Below are 23514 nucleotides of genomic sequence, written 5' to 3'. Positions count from 1 at the left end.
AAATAATAAAATGCTAACCTCTATGGGAAGCAAAGGGGTATTAGCTATTCACATATTTAATGTGAATCAGTTATGTTCACCCCTTGCTTTAAAGAACACTGAGATCATTGACAGTAAAACAGGTGGACAACTTGATGCAGCATGGGTAAAAGGAAGGGCTAAGTACTTTAGGAAAGTGTTTTCCCAGCAAAAAATAATGTGTGGTAGAGGCACGTTGGTTTGCGTGTGTGTGAGCCAGAGAGGCTGTTTTCCTTTGTGTTGGTGCTATAGACTAGAAGTTCACTTTGTTTATTTCCAGTCATATTTTTGGTTTGCTTTTCAACTAAAGAAAAGCAAACATAATGTGTGTGTTTTTCTGAGCGCCATTAACATTATTTCGTCTCTGAACATTTCAATAATAGATATGTGAAATATATAATTGTTAGAATAAATTTAAACATCTAAAATTGTCACCACTGATTGCACTTAGGATGTGCATTGGGGAATTGAATAAAAGCATTGACATAATAACAAACACTTTGCAATTTGTGTTAGTAATAGTTGGTAAACCCAGGGTAATGGTTAAGTAAAACAGATTTACATTTAAGCATACAAAAGTTGATTTTTCATCATTGTTGTCAGTTAAAATACTCATTTCCAAAATTCCATAGCTGTTTCTTATAAAGCACTTTGCAAGTCATTTTAGACACATTGATCAGCATCTGAGCAATCCTTATCATTCTTATGTAGGTAGTAAGAAAAGATTGCTGGTATTTGAAGTGACTTGAGCTGAATCCAACTTTAACTGAATCCTGCTTCTCTCTCTCTCTCTCTTTTTTAATGGGCAAAGAGGAATAGAGACAGTTAGTAAACAGAGCTGTTCTAAGAACTATCCTCCTAACTTTTGCCTTATGAGATTTCCAAATGAGCTATCAGACTTAATATAAATCCCTTCCTGAGGCTTTCCTTCCTCAAAAAAATAATTTAGAACCTTCAAAATGATTTATTATTAAAAAGGTATACCTCCTTCACTGACCCTGGGGTGCGTACACTCTGGATTGTATGTAGAATATCGTCTTGTTATAGAGTCTTGAAAGGAATTGTGACTGTTAAATAATGATCGATTTGATAAAGCCAGTCATGTTTTATTATATTTACTGCTGTTAGGGTTTAGGGGATCAATAAATAATGCCCTGTTCTTCCCCTCCTGAGCTTGGAATCAATTCAGAATTAAGACCCTGTTAGAGAGACAAACACAGGACAAATAGCTAGTTTTATTCTAAGGATGATTGGAAAATGTGGTTTTCAATGTTTCGGCAAACAGGATTAATACCCAACTACTGAATTAAGCAGACTTTCCAACTTAGTCACTGGCACATCTGGACAACTAGAGGGCTCCCCAAAAGGACCAAGTTGACTCCTCTAAGGTTATCATATGGCAACAGTGAACTTGACTGAAATATAAGACCAACAGAAAAGAGCTCAAAGGGGGGCTGAGCTAGACGTGCTCAGTGTCGGAGGAGGAGCAGAAGGCCAGGTGGTTGCTCTAGTGGACACTCTCATGAAAAGAAGAAGCACCAGGAAGAAAGAAGATTCTACCCAACATCCTTCATCTAATGGTTCTCTTTACCTGGGCTTTCCCACAGAAGCTGAATTCTCCTTTCTCAGGTTATTACCAGGTTTGTTGTCAATTACAAAGTCTAAGTATACAGACAATGTAGTGCCTTTGATATAAAAAGCCTGAAATATGTACAGTATAATTTTCATTGTCAAATTCCCAGAGATTGACCCAAATCCCTAATTAAATCACCTTTCACTGTGAAACTCCAAACAAATCAAAACCCTAAATTCCTAAAGTCCAAAGAAATTACAGTCCAAAATCAAAGGTTTCGCTCAGCCATCCCGCCTGCCAGTGGTAGCTCCTCTGATCCCTGAGTAGTGCAGGTGACTTCAGGGCCTGACACTCACTAAACCTGGTTTTAGTTCCTTCAGCTTTTCAGAAGTCCTCTCCCCACTAAGGTAACTACCATTCTGATTTTGTGTGTAGTTTTTAATTACTTATGTATGTATAACTTACAGTTTATTATTCAGTTTTGCCTATTTTTGAACTTGAAATAAATTGTCATGTTAGACCTAATCCTCTGTCTTCTTTCTTTTGCTGGTTCTGGATTATCTATGTTAGTGTATGTGACTGTAGTTCATGACAACACATGCTACAATTTATTGATCACTTCTATGGATAATTGCTCATTTTTAATCTTGTTATCAATAACAATTTTTCTTCATTGACATTTTTCTTAATAACAATCATGCAAATACTAGTATTTAACAGTGCACACTGAATAGTATTCATGCAAATATTGACTTATTCCCTTTTAGTATGGGGTTTTACTTTTTAAAAAGCACAGTGAGCTAAGAGAACACTACATTATTATAATAGTAACTTTATATGCAATAAGTTTAGAAAACACAGCAACCCCATATGTTATGCCAAGGAACCAGAAATTCAGTGGTAACTGGTGGAAGAATGGTATTCCAGGAAAATCTTGCTTGGATCAGCGTTGCTAAAATGCCATTCAGTCCATGTGGATCGCCTGAATTTCAACACCTGTGAACTCCTGCAAGCTCTCTTCTATCGTGAACTTAAGCATGGGATGACATTGACTATGTCTTTGAGGAAATCTGCCTGAATATAAAATTCTTTCTCAGAGTATTATTTGAAACTTTCTGGTCCTCTTGCTAAATTTAGAAACTTGTAAAGATGGCAGACTTAGTCACCAGTTGTAAACCGTGGTGCCTTTTTTCCAAAATAGTATATTCAAAACATTTTAATGTTCATTTCTCACTGGAGCCCTGGGTCCCTAGAGTCCCAGTGCTGTAATGAGTGTTGATTCTGTCTATGACAAGTCTCCCACAGTCTCTTGTCAGCAGGCATATCAAGTTCTGTGATGCCCCAACTGCTACCACTAACTCTAGATATCAGATACTTAAATTTAATTAAATGTGCTATTTTGGGGGAAGGGTTCATCGTTCAATTTACATGTGTTTTATCTGAAAAATCTACTTGATCTGAAGCTGTTGATAGTCCTGAAGCATGTGACCCCGTGGTCTGATAAAGCCCAATACCTCTGCCAGGAGCCACTCTCCAGGACGTCTCTTCCTCTTTTCTAGGCCTTGAAAAATGTCTGCTCCTTTAGAGACACCAGACACTTTGTTATGTCTCTAATATCTTTCTCTGTAGCAATGCAGATGCCAAGACGGTTCACTTTCCTTGTGGTTCTATTACAGGTTTCTAGGAAGATCAGCTGAGTTTTTAACTGTTCAACCTGCTCACTTTTTCTAACACATACAGGGCTGGTACTGTTTGCAGGTTCAGAATATTCTGTTTCTTTTTCTTCTGCTTTCCTTTGTGGTCCAGGCATTTGTTTTGGGAGTATACGTTTTGGGTTTTGCCTTTGGGCATTTAAAAAATACATGAGAACTGCATCTTTCAAAAGGAAGTACTTGCAATCATACCTTGTTTAACTTCACCATCTGAAGTTGAATAATCCTGTCCAAGAGGTACATCTCTGTAGAGCACATGACTCAGACCTGGACTGGAGATATTACTGCCTGCTGGGTTCTTGTTTACTGTGTTACATCTTTTCTGTGCCTTCTCTTTCATCCAGCTTGTTAAACAGAATCCCTAATGGCTAAGCAACACTTGTACCTCAGTCTATTATAAATTTATGCCAATTTAGTGAACACCAATTCATGAAACTCTCATGTTATAAAATTATAAATATTCTACACTGATCTTGCTGGTGTTTTCTTCTCAATTCTGTCCAGATTTTCAAATGTGATGTGGTTTAATGATCTCAGTCTTGAAAAGGTAGTTACCCAATAGTGCTAATTATTGCTTCTACCTGAAGATATACTCTCAATAGATCTCCAAGAAAAGATAGTTTAATCTCTTTTTGCAACCGGACCTCCCTTCTTTTGTTAGATTTCTTTGGGTATAAATAAACTTCTGATATAATAACAATTAAAACCTTTTTTCTCCCATAAAACCCTTCCAAAGAAATATTTGATTTGGGCATGTCTTCTCTTTAATTTCAGATACTTTAGCTTACCTTTTAAGACCTCAACCTATCTCTTAAGAATAATCTCTCTCTTCAGCTAGGTCAGGCTATCTTTCTTTTTTTTTTTCTTTTATAGTCCCATCTGATGGTCAGACTGAAGCACATTTTTAAAAGCATTGTGAAGTTTTTCTTGGGTTTCCTAAGCAAACTTAGTATCTTAAAACAGAGTATTAATACAAACTTTTTGTTTTAATTTTCAAAGTTTACTTAGTTTTCTTTCTATCTCAACCAAAGATGATGGCTTATTTTCTTTATAATAAAGGGTCTCCTTTTTTTTTTCATTTGTTTACTAAAGCCCATTATATTGTGATTGAAATTTTTTCTGCCCTTGGATAGCAAATTTAAAGTTATTGTATACCTTAGATTAAGTGTCAGAGAATGATTTGAGCTTACATCTAATCCATATGAATAAATAAGTTTTCTGGACTATAGTTTTTTTCCCCCTGAATGCAGTTCAGAGGAACAAAACCTGGAGAACTGTTCTAGCATTTAGCCACCTAACCACACCCATGCAAGGGACAAGAACAGAGTGAATATTAGGAATTGAAAAAGTCCAGTATGGCTAGAGTACAAAGGCGAAGAAGAAATTGAGCCCACAAAAAAATAGGCAGAGGGCCAAAGCATACAAAGATATGTAGATGGTTAGCATTATGAACAATATCAGACAACCTGCTCTTGAGTTTAGAATCTTTAGAAAGTTTGTGCAGGAGAGTGAAACAGCTACAATCTTCTTAGAGAATTTGTGATATGTAAACAAATGAAAATTATGGCAATATAGCTGAAGGAATCATTCATTTTTCCTGGCCTTATGGGGCAATAGGAGAAATATACTCTAGCTGAAGGGATACCCTTTTTCACTGGGCCGTATTACTTCAACTTACCATCTGTGCATATTCTCCAGGACTGTATATAGTTTTTTATCCAGATTGTCTGGGCAGCTAGATCCATCCAACATAATTTGAGTGGCAATGGTGATCAAATATAGAAAAATTGAATAGAGTGATGTTTTACAAATTTTGATTTCCTTAGGTGAGTAATTTTAGTGGAAGAAAGAAAGAAATTATTTTTGCTCTACTCATCACTCCAGGTGGTTCCAAAGTCTTCATTTTAGTTCTAGGAAGCAGCTTAAATATATATAAAAAAAGTAATCAGAATTACCGAGTTCATCATGAAAAATAAGTTCATAATTAGCAGAGAACATGACAAAAAGCTGTTTTATTTTTACAATGCATCCCAAGTTAAACTAATTGCTCAAGAAAAGTACACACATGATAATTTTTGGTTCATATGAAATGTCTAAAATTTAGTTTGAGATTATTTTGGTTAATCCTATGGTATAATTTTAAAGAATTACTTTCCATGTTAAATGCACTTTACAAATTCACTTTCATTTGACATTAAAAATGTTTTAATCAAAACTATTTTACATGACTTTTAGACAGCTTATTATTATGGAAGTCAGCTCTAAGAAAAGGCTTATTGTTGATTTCTGATATTTAGATAGTGTTCCAGGCCTGCATTAGAATTGCATACAAATGATATATATTCTGGGGATCGAGCCCACAACTCTGGCATGTGCCCTAACCAGAAATTGAACCATGACCTCCTGGTTCATAGTTCTATGCTCAACCACTTTATCAAAGAATCAGTTCTTGGATTCATTGAATTTTTGTAATTTTTTAAAAATTTTGTTTTATGTATTTCTGTTCTGATCTTTATTTCCTTCCTTCTACCTTCATTGGACTTTGTTTGTTGTTCTTTTCCTAGTTCCTTTATGTGTAAAGTTGGATTGTTTATTTGAAATTTTTCTTGGTTCTTGAGGTAGGCCTATATTGCTCTGAATTTCCCGCTTAGGACTGCTTTTCTCTGAGTCCCACAGTTTTTGTGTTGTTTTCTTTTCATTTTCATTTATCTCAAGATATCTTTTGACTTCTTTCTTGATCTCATTGTTAACTCATTTATAGTTTAGTAACATGTTATTTTGCCTCCATATGTTTATGTGCTCTCTAGCTGTTTCTTGTTACTGATTTCTAGTTCCATACTGCTGTGGTCAAAGAAGATACTTGAAAGGATTTCAATCTTAAAATCATTGAGACTTGTTTTGTGTCCTCACATGTGGTCTAGCCTAGAAATTGTTCCATGTGCAATGGAAAGAATGTATATTAGGCTGCTTTGGGTGAAATACTCTGAAAATATTTATTTAGTCTATCTGGTCTATTGTGTCATACGAAATCATATTATTCTAGCAAAATAATAATTATTGATTTAAGAATAAAGTACTGATGATACCTATTAAATCCATCTGATCTAGTGTGTCATGTAAGGCTGCTGTTTCCATATTGATTTTCTGTCTGGGAGATCTACATTGATGTCAATGGCGTGTTAAAATCTCCTAGTGTGAGTGTATTATCATAAATCTCTCCCTCTATGTCCATCAAGATTTGCTTTATATATTTTTATCATTATGTAGTATCATTCTTTATATCTTATAGTAGCCTTTGTTTTAAAGTCTTTTCTCTGATATATAAATTGCTATCCCAGCTTTTTTATTTAATTTCCATTTTCATAAGATACCTTTTTCCATCCCTTTACGTTTAGTTTGTGTCTTTTATTCTGAGGTGGGTCAAGATAGCCTATAAAAGGGTCTTATTTTCTTATCCATTCAGCTAGTCTATGCCTTTTGATTGGAGCATTTAAGCCATTTACATTTAAAGGGACCATTGATGGGCACACATTTATTGCAATTTTATTCTTTATAACTATGTTGCCCTTTTTCTTCTTCTTACAGAAGACCCTTTAACACTAGGGTGCAGGGCCAACCCTTTTTGCATCTCGGTCTTTCCTACCAGTCTGGGTGTGACTTCTTCTGTAACCACTGGTTATGAGACTTCTGTTCAGCTAGTCTCCATTTGGTTATTCAGATTGATTTTTCTATAAATTAGTTTTCATTTGCATTTGGGCCTAGAGAGGTAACTTCTATCTACTTCATCACCATCATACATCCTTCGCCATCTGTGTTTCTTCTGTGGTGCGGCATCTGTCTAGACTCCAAGATATGTTAGCTGACGATGGCCTCACAGGGCAACCGCATACCTCTCAGAGTGTATGTCCATTTTTTTAATTGGGTTGCTTTGCTTGTTTCCTTAATGTTGAGGATTAAAAGGATTTTTAATATAATATATATATATATAATTTATTAGATCTCTGTTTTGAAAACAGTTTATCGAAGTCTGTGGCTTATCTTAAAATCAGTTAGAATGCTGGCATCCGCATAAATGTCCTCCTGTCTCTCTCTCTCCTGCTCTTTCTATTATCAGGGGCTTCTCTCTCTCCCTCCAGGAAGAGCTTGGTGGCTCCCCAACTAGAGGACCCGTGTTTTCTGCTCAGGGGTGTGGGTTGCATTTCTGGGCAGATGAAAGATATGTAGCTGACCATGGCCTCACCTGGCAGCCTCAGACCAAGTGGTTTTCACCTGGCCCCACTTTGAATGAGATGAGGGCTTTCTCCCTTATCCCCACTGAGCAGAGCCCCACTCACAGAAGCTGGATGTGCTGGGTGAGTGGGCTGGGCTGGCACAGGATGGGGGATCTCTGATGTGTGCTGGAGGATCTCTATGTTTTAGCTGCTCTGACCTTCTGACATCTTCCATGAGGCCCCTTGTAAAGTTCCTTCTGCTCACACAAGCTCCAGTGGGTCCTGCTGTTGTAACAGAACTTCACCTGGATTGAGCACATCCCCAGTGATCCCTGAGCCTCCTTATATCTGTTTTGCTGAAAGAAAGGGAGGAGCTCTGTGCTTACAGGGAGAGGGAGCAGGCCAGAATGTACAGGCCTCACCCTCCAGTGTCCTGGATGGCAGGTTCAGGCTGCCAGCTCAGGTTAGTTATGGAGCAGGGTGGGGCTGGTGTGGGCTCGGGGCAGTGTTGGTGGGCAGGGCAGGGGGCAGAGCCCAGGCAGGATGGTTGGAACCGTCCAGCTGCGTGTGTCACTCCCAGGTACCTCCATCTTCTCCACTCCCAGCCCTGTCTCCTCCGTACCTCCTTGAGGTCTCAGCCCCAGGTCTCCTCACCCCTGCTTTCCCAAACAAGGCTCAAAGTGGACAAGTGAGCTCAGATGTAGGGAACTGCCCCCGACACCTTACAATCATGTTTCCCTTAGACCGAGAATCTCCGCTTCTAGAGACCCCATCCTGAACAAATAAAGATTTGTGGATGCAGTTATTCCCTTTAGCTCGATGATGAGTGAAAAATAAGAAATGGTTCATTTTCCAAAGCTGGGGCTTCGGAAATTCTGATGTGGGAGCAGACAATGTCAAGGCGAGAGAGAACTGACTGGCAGGGTCCACCCCTGGGAAATTAGGTTACTGGAGGGCACATACCCCAGGATCTTCCCCTCCCAACACCCACAATTATACACACATACACCCAGACCCCCCCCACACACACACATACACCCAGACAACACACACACACACACACACATACACACACACAAATGAACATAGGCACCCACACATGCATGCTTGAGCTTGGTGACAGGTACACACATGTGCACATGATGACACGTGCACACACACACAAAGGATGTGAATGGTGAGCACCCCTGTCAGGGCTCTCCACACTGGAGGGACTTTGATTTTTACTTGATTCTGACTTACTTTAGAATTCACTATTGAACTAGAATAAACCTTTGTTTTTCTTGTCAGAAATCCTTTAAAAATATAAACTAATGTTCTTTACTCCATAGATGAGTGATAGATGAGTGACATTTAAAATATGACTTTAATATTTTAGAACTATCAGTCATACATGCATTATAAAAAATTTAGATATCACCCCAAGGAGAAGAAAAGAGATTTGCAAGTCCCACCCCAGAGGTGACTGTCATGAGTGGCTTGGTGGGGATCTCTCAGGCTCCACCTCTCTCATTCTGTTTGTCTGTCTCTGTCACAGGCAGACTCATTCCCACGTATACGTGTCTGCCTGTTGAAATCACATGTGTGGGTCTAACAGGAGGGATCCTGGATGCAGATTCATTGGTCCATGTCTCTCATGTGAAAGGACCCCTGAGGCCTTTATCTGTTGGCATGTAGAGACCCCTGCACCCACTTCCCTCATCCACGTGGACCAGGATTGGTTAATCCCACCCCTCCCCACGGACAATAGTGTTCTTTCCAATTCCCAGCTATTTCATCAGGGCTCTGACGGGTAGTCTTGGTCTTGAAAAAACATCTCTGAACAATTGTGCAAGGATTTCTGTGTGGCAACCTCCTAGGGGGAGCCCTGCCAGTGCAGGTGTGCCCCTGTGGGACTTTGGCAGGCCCTGCACACTGTTCTCTCCAGGGGATCTGCCGGGGTCTCTGCTGCCTGACTTTTGTCCCCAGGGCTGGTCCCCACCAGACAAGCAGCCTGCCAGTCTGAAGGTGACAGTGCTCTCTCCCCAGTGTTGACAGTGAGTGTGTCCCCATCGGGGGTGGGGCATCTCTGCCATGTAGAGGACTCTCCACTGCCTCTCATGTTGGAAGTGCATGTGTTTGCCCTTTGTTCCTGTAGAAAACAACAGCTTTGGAGAATTTTCTGCACACAGGGATGTTACACGTTTCTCTGACCTTGGGTTGTGAGGAATGCTTTGTAGCTTGTGATTTGTCTTTCCAGATTTCTGTAATTTTCTCCTTTTGGGGGGGCTCAGGAAGAGCCAGCTGTTGTCTGACTAGCTTCTGGCCCCGGGGTCACACAGCACAGAGGCCTCTACCGCGAGAGGATGCACACACTTACTAACAGGGCTTCTTTTCTTACATCTGATCTCTAATCCTCCTGGGATTTCCCTTTTAAATAACAAAATGCCATGTCAGATAAAAACAAAAATATGTGAGCAGACACAAAAAGACAACTATTATAGGATTCCATTTCTAGGGAAAGTCAAAAATAGATAAAGGAGTGGAGACAGAAAGCAGATTAGGGGCCGGAGGAGTGGGGAGTGAGTACTTTTGATGCAGGATTCATTTTGGGGTGATTGGACATTCTGCTACTAGACAGTGGTGATGTTAGCACAGCATCATGATGTACTTCATGCTCAGGAATGGCATCATCTAAAACACAAACGCTACTTCTATTGATTAGTTAAATGCAATCCTATATAACAAAGGGTGATATGCATATCGACTGAATGGTGGAAACGACCAATAGCGGTGACACGCACTGACCACCAGGGGGCAGATGCTCAATGCAGGAGCTGCCCCCTGGTGGTCAGTGCACTCCCACAGGGGAAGCACTGCTCCACCACAAGCCGGGTTCACAGCTGGTGAGCAGAGCCATGGTGGTGGGAGGCTCTCCTACCTCCCTGGCAGAGCTAAGGATGTCTGACTGCGGCTTAGGCCTGCTCCCTGGTTCTTCATCCAGCGGTGGTGGGGCCTCAGTTTCGTCTGGGGCCAGCCCTGGCTCCATAACCACAACTGGAGAGGCTGCTGGAGGTGGTGAAAGCTCTGGAGGAGGACACGCCTCCAGCTCTGCATCCTGCTCCTCAGGATGGACTTCAGGAGTTACAGAAGGAGCTGCCTCTACCTCCTGGGCTGGTGCTGGAGTCATGAGAGAAGAAAACATCACCCATGTGCCTGCATTTCCACGTGCCCGAATTTCCACATGCCCTCCAAAGACAGAAAACCACAGCCCAGGACCCACCACAGGATGCGGGCCCAGGCAGGCAGTCTAGCACATGGGTAGTCTGAGGCTGGTCTTTGCTCCTGGCCAGCATCTGGGGGTGCTCCCTGTGTGTCTGACACCAATCACCCCCACTTCCCCCACCTTCTTAACCCTTGGGCTCTGCCTCCTTGGGCTCCAGGTCATCAGGCTCGGTTTAATATAAGCACCATGCTCAAGGATGCAGTTGAAAACTTTGAGCTGCCTGTCTAACCTGGCCTGCTTCAGGGTTGGAGGCCTTCTTGTTCTACCCACGGGCCCTGGTTCCCCGGACCCCCAGGTGGCCACACTCACTTCAGGCCTGCCCTGGCCCTCAGTGGTGTGGCTCACCGGCCCCTCATTGCTGGAGATGGGGCGGGGTCCTCCTCCACCAGCTGCTGCTCCACCTTGACCCAGTTTGAGCTCTGCAATGACAGTGACCGGCAGCTGGTCAGGAGGCCTCAAGCCCGGCCCTAATCACTGCTGCTTCTGCCCCCTGGACCTTCTGCTCCCGGATCAGGCCCAGCCCTGTGTCTGCACAGACCTCTACCAAGGGGAAGTGAGAGTCACCTTCAGGGCTCAGGATAGTCCTTGGGCAGAGGTGCCGCCCACACTCCATGTCCACCCAGCCAGCCTTGACCCGGGGTGTGCACATGACAGGCCCACCTGGTTTTTGACCACTCCTCAACCTATTCCTGCTCCAGGCTCACCCCATGTGTACCCCTTTACACACACACACACACACACACACGCACGCACACACCACCCCTCCACCCCTCACTCCCCATCCCCACCCCCACCCCCAGCTTAGGTGGGATCAGAGCCATGGCCTGGTCCGAGTAAAATCTCCCTGGGCTTCCCTATTTAATTTCTTGGCCAATTTTCCCTTTTACATTTTTGAGACATGTTCCAGAAATGTTGATGTTCCCCTAAGTATTAATTATTGGTCATCACTTTGGTGTCTTTTTCCTCCATGTCTTTTTCTTTCCTTCACTAAAACACTAATACATCTCAAATCGGTATCTTAAATTTAAAATATTCTCCTGAATTTTAGATGGAGAACTACCCAACTAGAAAAAATGCAGGATTCTATAACACTTCTCATATTTGTCTATCACCTCCTTAGATTTTTTCATTTTAATTAAGGGCAGCATCACTACACTCCATAATAACATCTGCTTTGTCTTCATATAGCTAACAAGTTACCAAAGTTTTGCCATTATCAAAACTTTCAAATCTGTTCTAAAATTGTCTTCAAATACTGGTCATATCGCTTTCTACCACAGACTCCAAACCCTAGCTACACAGAATGTATCGCCATCCATGTTGTTGCATATGGCATTTTTCTTGTTTGGAATATGTACTTACCCAAGTTAAAGTCTTCTTTGCCTTTCCCTAGAAGATTTGGCTACTTCCATAGTGAGATGATTGGCCTGTATATATACTTAAACATGCATTTCTATCACTAATGTTATTAGCTCTTGTATTGAGAAAAGCTGATGTAAATGCTGGTACATTTCTATTAATTTCAAATAAAATCAAGTTAGAAACAAAAGTAGTGTTAGAGATAAAATGTAACTACTTCTTAAGATACAGTTTCTATTGAACAGCAAGATATAAAAATCTACATTTGTATGTATTTTTTCATATAGCCCAATATATACAAATGACATGATGGACCTAAAAGGGAAAAATAAATTCAAAATCATAGTGGGAGATTATAACAGGTATATTCCAATATCTGGAAAAAAACAACAACACGATTAACACATCCAGTATAATTTATTTGTATAAGGCAATGCACACAATTGCAGAATATATATTATTTTCAAGTTCACATAGAACATTTGGAAAAATTGACCAGATGCTGAGTCATAAAACAAGTTTCAATATATTGTAGAGTGATGAGTACTTTGTGCACAAATTAATTTGGACTAGAAAATGCCCAGCTATTAGGAAAATTAAAATTGACATTTTTGGAATACTTCTTGAGTTAAAATATATTTATAAATGAATAAAAGCTAAAATATTTTGTAACAAAACTAAAGCCAATGTTAGAGTGAAGTATATTGTAAATATACATATAGGAAAAGAATGAGGCAGAAATTCAGTTATTAGCATCGATCTCAAGAACTTGGTATTAAACAACACATTTAATTCAAATACAGAAGAAGAAAAATTAAAAATCAGGAGTAATATAAAGAAAAAATATTATATTGTATATTATACCAAACATATGATAAAGAGAATCAAGAAAACCAAAATTATTTCTTTGGAACAACTAATCACATTGGAAGATATTGATGTGCCTGACCAAGTAAAACAAAGAGAGATGTCAATAATAATATCAGAAATAAAAAGTTAAATCTATAAAAATCCAGAAGATAGTAAAAGGATATTGAGAAGATGTTGAAAATTACTTTTTTAAAAATAAAAATTTTGAACAAAATAAATTTCTAGTAAAATATAACTTAAAACTTATGAGAAAGAATAAGAAAAACTAAATAATCACATACCTATTTAAGTAATTAATAGTAAAAATGTATGGCTTAAACTCTTAGTTAAATAGAAATAGGAATAATATTTCTCATTATAGTAAATGACATTTAACAAACACCCACATCAAATATTGGACTTAATAGTGAAGTTTTTCTTTTAGATCAATTGAAGGATGCCCAGTGTCACCACATCTATTCACTCTTGCAAATATATGTATATATAATATATTAATGTATATTATCAAGTTTGCTCAATATGAAACCAATAGAAAATATATTTATTTGTATAAATGATAAATAGAAAATAGAAATTCTGTTTATTATCATAAAAATATAAAATAGAACTGAATTTATTGAAAGATGTAAAACCTCTACATAGAGAATTTTACTACATTATTGAAATAAGTAAACAAAGCAATAGAATAAAAAGACAGCACATGAAATGGGAGAAAATGTTTGAAAATAATATATCTTATATGGAATTAATATCCAGATTATACAATGAGTAGTAAGAACTCAACAATAGAAAAGACAACCCAAAGAAAAAGTGGATGAAGGACTCAAATAGATATTTCTCCAGATAATGTAGTAATTGACAATAATCACACAAAAAAATTCTTCACATCATTGGTCATTAGGAAATGCCATTCAAAACCACAATGAGAAAAAAACTCATAGATACAGAGAACAAATTTATTTTCACCAGATGGGAGGGGAGTTGCGGGGAATGATTGGAAAAGGTGAAGGGATTAAGAAGTACAAACTGACAGTTATAAAAATAGTCAAGAGGATGTAAAGTATAATACAGAGATTTGAGTTAATCTATAATAATAACAGCATAACATGCTAATTAGACCGGACATCCTTCCGGACGACCTTCCAGATGAAGCTGGGGCTGCGAGGAAATTCCCGGTCCCGGGTGCCAAAGTGAAGTCAGTGCTGACAGCTGGGGGAAGGAAGGCCTACTCTTACATGAATTTCATGCATCGGGCCTCTAGCATTGTAATAACTATGTATGGTGTCAGATGGGTCCTTGTATTTTCTGGGTGGTCACTTCATAAGTTATATAAATGTCAAATCACTGTGTTGTACACCTGCAACTAATAGAACATTTTATGTAGACTATAATTAAATTTTTTAAATTTGAAAAATGAAATTATACTCACTGGCTGTAATAATCATAGCTTTTTTTAAAAAACATGGCAAATAAATGCTGGTGTGGGTGTGAAGAAATTATAACCCTCATTCATTCCTGGTAGGAATGTAAAATGGTGTACTCACTATGGGAAATAGTTTGTACTATTAAATTCTACCCTTAAATATATACCCCAAAGTACTAAAAACATTTTTTCCCACAAAAAAATTATATAAATTTCCACCAGCATCCTATCTAATAAAGAGGTAATATGCAAATTGACCATCACTCCAACACACAAGATGGCCGCCTTAATGTGGACACAAGATGGCCAGCAGGGGAGGGCAGTTGGGGGAGACCAGGCCTGTATGGGAGGGCAGTTGGGGCAATCAGGCCTGCAGGGGAGGGCAGTTGGGGGTGATGAGGCCTGTAGGGGAGAGAAGTTGAGGGGACCAGGTCTGCAGGGGAGAGCAGTTAGGGTTGACCAAGCCTGTAGGGGAGGGCTATTGGGGGCAATCAGGCCTGCAGGGGAGGGCAGTTGGAGGTGACGAGGCCTGCAGGGGAGGGCAGCTGGGGGGGCCAAGGCCTGCAGGGGAGGGCATTTGGGGGCAACCAGGCCTGAAAGGGAGAGCAGTTAGGGGTGACCAGACCATCAGGGGAGGACTGTTGTGGGGGGGGGCAGGCCTGCAGGGAAGGACAGTTGGGGGCAATCGGGCTGGCAGGGGTACAGATAGGCATAGATCAGGCTGGCAGGGGAGTGGTTATGGGATGATCAGGCTGGCAGGCAGAAGTGGTTAGGGGTAATCAGGCAGGCAGTCAGGCAAGCTGGGCTGAGGGACACACATACCCCACCACCCTCCATGCACGAATTTTGTGCACTGGGCCTCTAGTTGTTCATAATAGTTAAAAAGTTAAAACAATAAAAAGCCCTGTGATAATAATTAGATAAAGAAAATGTTTTATTCAGCTATAAAAAAGAAATACTGTTACGTTCTGCAACATAGATTGACCTTGAACATGCTCAGTTAAACAAGCCAGATACAAACTCCACAAATAGTGTGATTTTATTTTAATGAAATGTCCCAGTGGGCACATCCATAGAGGCATTATAGAGGTCACCAGAGGAAGAGTTGATCAAGGAGAATAGGATGGATTGCTAACAATAACTTGTGATATTAGTAATGTTCTAAAATTAGTGGTAATATTTATACAAAATTGTCAACATACTATAAAGCACTAAATTTTATAATTTAAAACAGTGATCTTTATGTTATGTGAAAATATATTTTTTAGAAAAGGTAAAACTCTTAATGAAGAAAAGGTAAGGTAGAAGGGCGTGCTCTATCAGTTACCAAGGTATTTTATGAAATGACTTAATGTAAGGTAGTGTGATATAGACAGATAGTTAAAATAAATGCAGTCACATCTAGAAACAGAGCCAAGTATCCATGGGTACTTATTTTATGACAATTCCATCATTGTAGAGCAGTGAGCAAAGTTGAGATATTTTCAATAAATTTTGTTGAGTCAATTTGGATAATAATGAAATTATAACCCAACTCACACTAAGCAAAACATAAATTTCAAGTAGTTTGATTAGATGTGAGAGGCAAACACATCTTAACATAACAAAGTTTTTAGAAGAAAATAGAGAAGAATATATACGATCATTTGTATAGCAAAAAGGACATAAAAATAAAGAAGTGGTTAAATTTGACTACAGTGAAATTAAAAATAAATTTGCAGCAAAAGGCACACTAAGCAAGTACAAGTTTTAGCTGTGGAGTGGGAAGTATATTTTCATCACCTATAAACAGCAAAGGGCCCTTATCTAGAATACACAAAGCATTTCCACAAATCAATCTAGAGAAAATAAACCTCAGAACATAGACAAGAAAATTGAAAAGTATGTTCTTAAATTAACATATATAAATGACAAATATATAAAATATAATAAAACTCATTAATTAGGAAATATAAATAAAAAGTATAATTATATTTCACTGCACAGTAAACTGATGACTACAATTAAGCAGGGTAAAAATATTTTCTGGTGAATTTGTGCAACAGTGGCAATTCTCACATCACATTAACAATATCTGCTAAAATAGAACAAAGGCACATTATTTGATCTAGCAATTTTCTCCCAGATTCATGCATAAAAGGATGTTCATAGTAGAATTATTTATAATAGCAAAAAGTAGAAATAATCCATATATCTGTCAATAGAGGATTGACTGTATAAGCTGTGTAATATTCATTTGTGGATTATTAAAGAGTAGTGAAAATTAATTATAGTTATAAGCCACCAGACAGATGAATCTCACAAACATAATAATAAGGGAAAGAAACTAGATGCAGAAAAAAATAAGTGTATAATTCCAATTATGTAAGTTCAAAGGTAAGGTAAAATAAGGAAGACCAAAAAATCTTCCATGAAAGCATAGACAAATATATTTAACTAGAGACCTGGTGCACAAATTCGTGCACCAGTGGGGGGTCCCTCAGCCTGGCCTGTGGGATTGGGCCAAAACTGGCTCACCGACATACCCCAAGGGGTCCCAGATTGTGAGAGGGTGCAGGCCAGGCTGAGGGGCTCAGCCGGTGCACAATCGGGGCCAGGGAAGGATGCAGGAGGTTGACCAGCCAGGGAGAGACCGCAGGAGGGCTCCACGGCATGTCCAGCAGGTCTCACTCAGTCCTGATTGGCCGGACCCCAGCAGCAAGCTAACCTACCAGTTGTAGCATCTGCACCCTGATGGTCAATGCACATCATAATGACTGGTCAACCAGTTGACTGTCTGCCCCCCCGGTGGTCAGTGCACATCATAGCGAGCAGTTGAGGGGCCTTAGCATATCATTAGCATGTTATGATTTGCTTGGTTGAATGGACGACTGGACAGCCAGACACTTAGCATATTAGGCTTTTTTTATATAGGATGACATTACATGATATGTTCAGAGTTATCATTCTCTGGTGATACATAGTCAGAACACCACACAAAGTATGATGAATGTGTGGCATTAATGCTGCAATCACACAGATCCCTGAATATGCAACTGTGTTGCTTCAGATGGTTTGTATTTTTATTTGAACTTGTACTTTAGCATAGCACACAAGGAGTAATCAAGTGGATTCAAACTTTGCATGCATGTACAATACATGTTTACTTCTATGCTGTGTGTTAATATGGTGTGTATATCTGTGTATGTATATATATGTGTGCATATGTACATATATGTGCTTATATATGCTCTGCATATGTGTGAACAAAAGCTGTGGACTTCTATGTGTTAGTCATGTTTTTCTAGTTTTTTATCTAAGTGGTGATTATATATATACATTCACGTTTAGGCAGTTTATTAAGCTATAAACATTGGTACTTTTGCAAGTTTTTTGTGTGGTTTATAACTCATAACAGAAAAAGTAACACAAATTATGAAAAGAAAAGAAAAGGAAATATATCAGACATTCTCTGTGGCTCTAAAGAACAGAACTAAGATCCAGAGACAGAGGCTTCCAGGAGGTAAAACATCCACTTACACTGTTGGAGACAGGCTAGGGAATTCAAAGAGCTCTATCTTACTTAATACAACAAACTCAGTATTTGCTCTTCTCAACTGAACTGCTTGTGTTCTGAAATAATTCAAGGCCCTAGAGAAATAATTTTAAGATTCATTCTGGGAAATTATTTACCAACTTGAGGCCCAGTCACGAAATTCACGTACTTGGGGGAGTCCCTCAGCCCAGGCTGTGCCCTCTCACAGGCTGGGAGCCCTCAGGGGATGTCCAACTATTGTGGAGGTGGGAGAGGCTCCTGCCACCACCTCTGTGCTCAACAGCCATGAGCCGGCTTCTGGCAGAGCGGCTCTCCCTCTGTGGGAGCGCACTGACCACCAGGGGCCAGATCCTGTGTTGATCATCTGCCCCTGGTAATCAATGAGCACATAGCTACTGGTTGTTCCACCATTCAGTTGATTTGCATATTAGCCTTTTATTATACAGGACTAGAGTTCCAGTGCATGAAATTCGTGCACTGAGGGGTCCCTCAGGCTGTCCTGCGCCCTCTCACAGTCTGGGACCCCTCACCGGCAGTCAGACATCCCTCTTGCAATCCGGGATCCCTCTCTCCTTACTGCCCACCTGCTCGCTCCTTACCACTCAGCTTATTGCTCCTTAGCGCTGCTGTGGAGGCAGGAGAGGCTCCCACCACCACCGCTGCACTCTCCAGCCTGGTTTCTGGCTGAGTGGCGCTCCCCCTATGGGAGCGCACTGACCATCAGGGGCAACTCCTGCATTGAGTGCCTGCCCCCTGGTGGTCAGTGTGCATCATTGTAACTGGTCGTTCTGGTCATTCTGTCATAATGGTTGCTTGGGCTTTTATTATAAAGACTAGGGGCCCAGTGCACGAAATTCGTGCACTGGGTGGGGGGGGGGGAGTGTCCCTCAGCCCAGCCTGCCCCCTCTCACATACTGGGAGCCCTCAGGCATTGACCCCCATCACCCTCCAATCGCAGGATCGGCCCCTTGCCCAGGCCTGTTACCTCTGCCAGAGGCGTCAGGCCTGGGCAGGGGACCCTCATTTCCCCCCGATCACAGGTTCTGCCCCCTGCCCAGGGGACCCCCAGGCCCCTCCAATTGCTGGCTCCGCCCCTGGCCCAGGCCTGATGCCTCTGGCCCAGGATTCAGGCCTGGGCAGGGGACCCCCCTCTTCCCTCGATCACCGGCTCCGCCCTCGCCCAGGCCTGATGCCTTGGCCAGAGGCGTCGAACCCCATCACTCTCCGATCGCCTGATTGGCCCCTTGCCCAGGCCTGATGCCTCCGCCAGAGGTGTCAGGCTTGGACAGGGGACCCCCATCTCCCCCCGATCACTGGCTCTGACCCCTGCCCAGGCCTGATGTCTCTGGCCCAGGAATCATGCCTGGGCAGGGGATCCCCATCTCCCTCTGATCGCTTGCTCCACCCCCTGCCCAAGCCTGACGCCTCTGACCCAGGCTTCAGGCGTGGGCAAGGGGACCCTCATATCCCCCCAATCACCGGCTCCACCGCCCACCCAGGCCTGATGCCTCTGGCTGAGGCATCAGGCCTGGGCAGGGGACCCCCAGCTCCCCGCGGTTGCAGGCTCCACCCCTGCCCAGGCCAGACACCTCTGGCCGAGGCGTCCAGCCAGGGCAGTGGGGACCCGCAGCTGCAGCAGCCCCGCGATCGCGGGCTCCGCTTTAGGCCCAAGCAAGGGACCCCTAGCTCCCGGGACTGCCAGCTTCGCCCGTGCCCAGCTCCCATTGCTGGCTCCACCCCTACTTCCTGCTATCACTGGCCAGGGCAGCAAAGGCGCCCGATTCTCCTATCATGGCTGGAGGGCAGGGCAAAGGCGGCCCAGGGCTGCCTTTGCCCTGCCCCCCGTCTCTTGGCTCCCCCCTGGGTTTCTGATCACTGTCAGTGGCAGGGGGCTTCTTCCTGCTTTCCCTTTTGCCTCCCTGCATTGTGCCTACATATGCAAATTAACCGCCATCTTTGTTGGCAGTTAATTTGCATATTGCCCTGATTAGCCAATGAAAAGGGTAGCGGTCGTATGCTAATTACCATGTTTTTCTTTTATTAGATTAGATTAGTGGTATATGATTTTGGTCAGAAACTTAATTTAAATGTTCAGAGAATAAGAGGCAGACACATTTATATGTACAGACAAGCACACACACAGGGCCAACTCCTCTTCACATTTATTGTATTATCTATTCACTTTCAAGTAATGCAAGGTATTTTAATATCCAAACAATATGTAGTTTGAAACTTGATTCCCAAGGCAAAAAGAAAAGGTGATCAGCATAAGTTTAAAAAAAGTTCTTTTATTTTATAATAACAAATGCCAGAAGTTCAATATTTCTGCTCAAACACAGAGGCAGGCAGGCATATTTACAAAAGGCCTCACAATGTTTGCCGTTGCCTTTACACAAGACAACATTGATAAAACCTTTGCCTCCCATAGCAGGTGCTGGGTTTTCTCTTAGGGACATGTGCAGTCCAGATATTGCCTTTCATTTGAACTTTAAATACCTTTTAAAAATAGAGTCTGCATTTTAATATAATTTGGAAATTAAAACTCTTTTATTTCTGGCATTATAATATCTTCCATGAATTTACTTTTCAAAAATGAATCAAAGCAAAATCTAATTATTGTCTAAAAGCCTGCAAAGGCAGAGAAATGAGAAAAGGTTTTAAAAATGAAGCTTTGGTTTGCCTTGCCCATAAGAGAATTAAATATATGTAATAAATAGTTGAGGATTTTAAGCACAATTAAAAATAACAGTCTCTATTCTTTTGAGTATTTAATATTTAAAATGAGCCCAGCCTGTGTGACTCAGTTGTTTGGGCATCATCCTGTGCACTAGGAGGTCCCAGTTCAATTCCTGGTTAGGGCACAAACCCTGGTTGCCTGTTCCAGCTCCAGTAGTGGGTCTGCAGAGGGCAGCAAATAGATGATGTTTCTCCCTCATCCATGTTTCTATCTCCCTCTCCCTCTCCTTCTCCCATTCTCTCTTTCTCAAAATCAATAAAAACACATTTAAAAAATATTTAAAATGAATAATTTCATGGTTGCCTGAATAATTAGAAAATTATTTTTAGGAGCTAGGCTATATGTATATTTTAATGACACAATATATATGAGATTAAATAAGCAATTTAAATTTTTAAAAATTACCTAAAAATATTATCCTAGAGCATTTTCATCAGTCTGCAGTATTGTAAATGTAATAATATTATAGAATTTTAAAATTTTATTGTATATATTTTTAAAATAGGAAACTAAAACAACTTGTTTTCTCTGTCTTCCTTGTTTGTTTGTTTGTTTGTTTATTTATTTAATTTTTATTTATTTATTTATTTATTTATTTATTTATTTATTTATTTTAGGCTTGGACTCCTGGATCATCTGGTGACTTCGAAAGTCTGGTAAGAAACATTTTTCTTTAGTATTGCCAATATTTTTCTTCTTTTGCCATGAATCTCGGGAGGATGGCTTTCTTCCTATCTCAGGCTTAATCCTTTTTTCTTAACTTTTCCCTCATTTCCATCATTTGAGGTTGATTCTCATTAGACCAATTGAAGGGGGTCAATTTCATCTGAACCCATATATCTGATAAATATAGATGCTAGAAGATTCAACTACATGGCTCAGGAGAATATTCCACAGAGGGGTAGGGTAGCACTTATTTCTTCAGGAAATAAAAATTACTGAAAGAGTCTGAGATAAGAAAGAGGATTATTCAGGTAATGTACAGAAAACATCAATTTGAAAAATTTTCTTTTAAGACGTATCAAATGCAATAGCAAGATAAAAACCACAGAAGAGCTGAGTATGATAGCTGGATTTTTAAAAAAGATTTTTATTGCTGCATTGTTGGTATTATAATGTACCTTTTATAGAATTAGAAACACACTGAAGGCACTGCTCTTTGCCATATAAAAACTTAAAATTCTGAGTATTCTCCTGGTACACATTTTATTGGCATAAGGAAAATATAGTGTTTAATTTTTTAAAAGGCTTGTTGAGGTAGAAATCTTTCTATTTAATTGTATTTTTCCAAACAACAGCTTTTGTATTCATTGTAGACTCCATCCAAGTCCCCCCTTTTTTTCTCCCACATATTTTTTTTTTTTCAGGAGAAACAATTGCTTTTTATTTTTTATTATTTTAATACACATTTTTTATTGTTGGTAGTATTATAGATGTGATATTGCTCACATTAAAATTCTTATATTGGCATCCTACTATTTTCTGAACTATGTAAAATTATAAAACACATTTTATCTTATATTTTATCTTATTTAATTTTCTAAAGAATACTCTAGCTTGGATTCTTAGTGTTGTATAATCTGGGAATCCCCAACCTTCTTGATTTCTAGAGTCACCCTTCCTAGACTACCCAGCCAAGAGTAAAATGAAATTTCAACTTGATAGATTGTAGGAGTGTGGTCTTAAACACCATTCTTTACTAATAACTGGTAATGGCTGTGTTAGAATGGGAGAGTTGTGAGAGTTCTGCATGGACACTGCCTCTCACTCCCAAAGGCTTCCCAGGGTTTCTCAACGAATACCTTCTGGTCTTTTTGTTACAACTTTTCTGTGCTACTTCAGTCCATCCCATGAGTACAAACCAAGAAAACTCAAAGCTGATCAGGTTGTTCAGTTCTTTCCTTTCACAGCTCCCGCTGTCACTGTTTCTGCTTTTGTGAATAGTCATTTTCTTGATCTGCCCATATACCCACCCCTTTTCTGCTCACTCCTCAAGGCCAAGTCCACCTCCCATTTTCTACTGGAAATCTTCTTTGTTGTAAATATTGTAGTTTGATTTCTCTTCCCTCTGAATTCTTTATTTTCATCCTCATGAAGCACTTTGCCTTATAGTCACCATTCCATGTTCTAAGGTTCTTGTGTTGTGCGTGTTTTTTCTACTCAGCAATTTTGCAAGCCTGTTAAATAAGATAACCATGTCATCTTGTGGTGATTTTAGCAACATACCTAATATAATTTTCTGTATTTAGTAGTTTCCCCAAAAATATTTTTAATTGAGTAACTTATTTAGGATCTCAACTATTCTTTTAAAGAGCAAACCTAAAATTTTATTTCTCTTATTGTTTGCTTCTGTGTATGTATATCTAGAATTGTGTGTACAATTATTTTTAAAGGAAATGATGACATGAACATTGAAGATGATTAATAGTACTTTCTAAGACAAATTCTGAGTTACATGACACACAATAAAATTGTCTTTTTAGAGTTTAAGATAGAGAAAATAAAATAAATATAAAATTCAAACCATAACAGCATTGAAGCACTAAGGACAATCTTCAAACTATCCTATATTATAAAAAGCTAATATCCTACTTAGACCAGACAGCAGAACGACCAGTGGGTGGGGCTGTGGGGCCACGGGGCCATGAGGCCGTGAGGCAGCCAGGCTGTGAGGACTGAGGCAGCTGAGGCTGCGAGGGCCGAGCCCCTTGCACGAATTTCGTGCATCGGGCCTCTAGCCCTATATAATAAAACCCTAATATGCAAATTGACCAGACTGAGGAATGACTGGTTGCTATGACGCACATTGAC

The 23514-nt window shown here is 40.2% G+C and overlaps 1 protein-coding gene across 25 annotated transcripts in view; it reads left to right on the top strand.

The window, feature by feature from the left end:
* The window catches only part of PTPRD (protein tyrosine phosphatase receptor type D), a 2083672-nt gene that overhangs the window by 764122 nt on the left and 1296036 nt on the right, over window positions 1–23514 (top strand). For all 25 annotated transcript variants that reach the window (XM_070431651.1, XM_070431673.1, XM_070431672.1 and 22 more), the window contains one exon: window positions 21321–21359. The gene's annotated coding sequence lies outside the window, so the exon portion shown is untranslated. The remainder of the gene's footprint in view (window positions 1–21320; window positions 21360–23514) is intronic.

Source organism: Myotis yumanensis, unplaced genomic scaffold (genome assembly GCF_028538775.1).
Source record: "Myotis yumanensis isolate MYYU_CA2020_CCGP unplaced genomic scaffold, mMyoYum1.0.hap1 SCAF_12, whole genome shotgun sequence".
NCBI classification, from domain to species: Eukaryota; Metazoa; Chordata; class Mammalia; order Chiroptera; family Vespertilionidae; genus Myotis; species Myotis yumanensis.
This window is presented reverse-complemented; position numbering and strand designations above follow the sequence as displayed.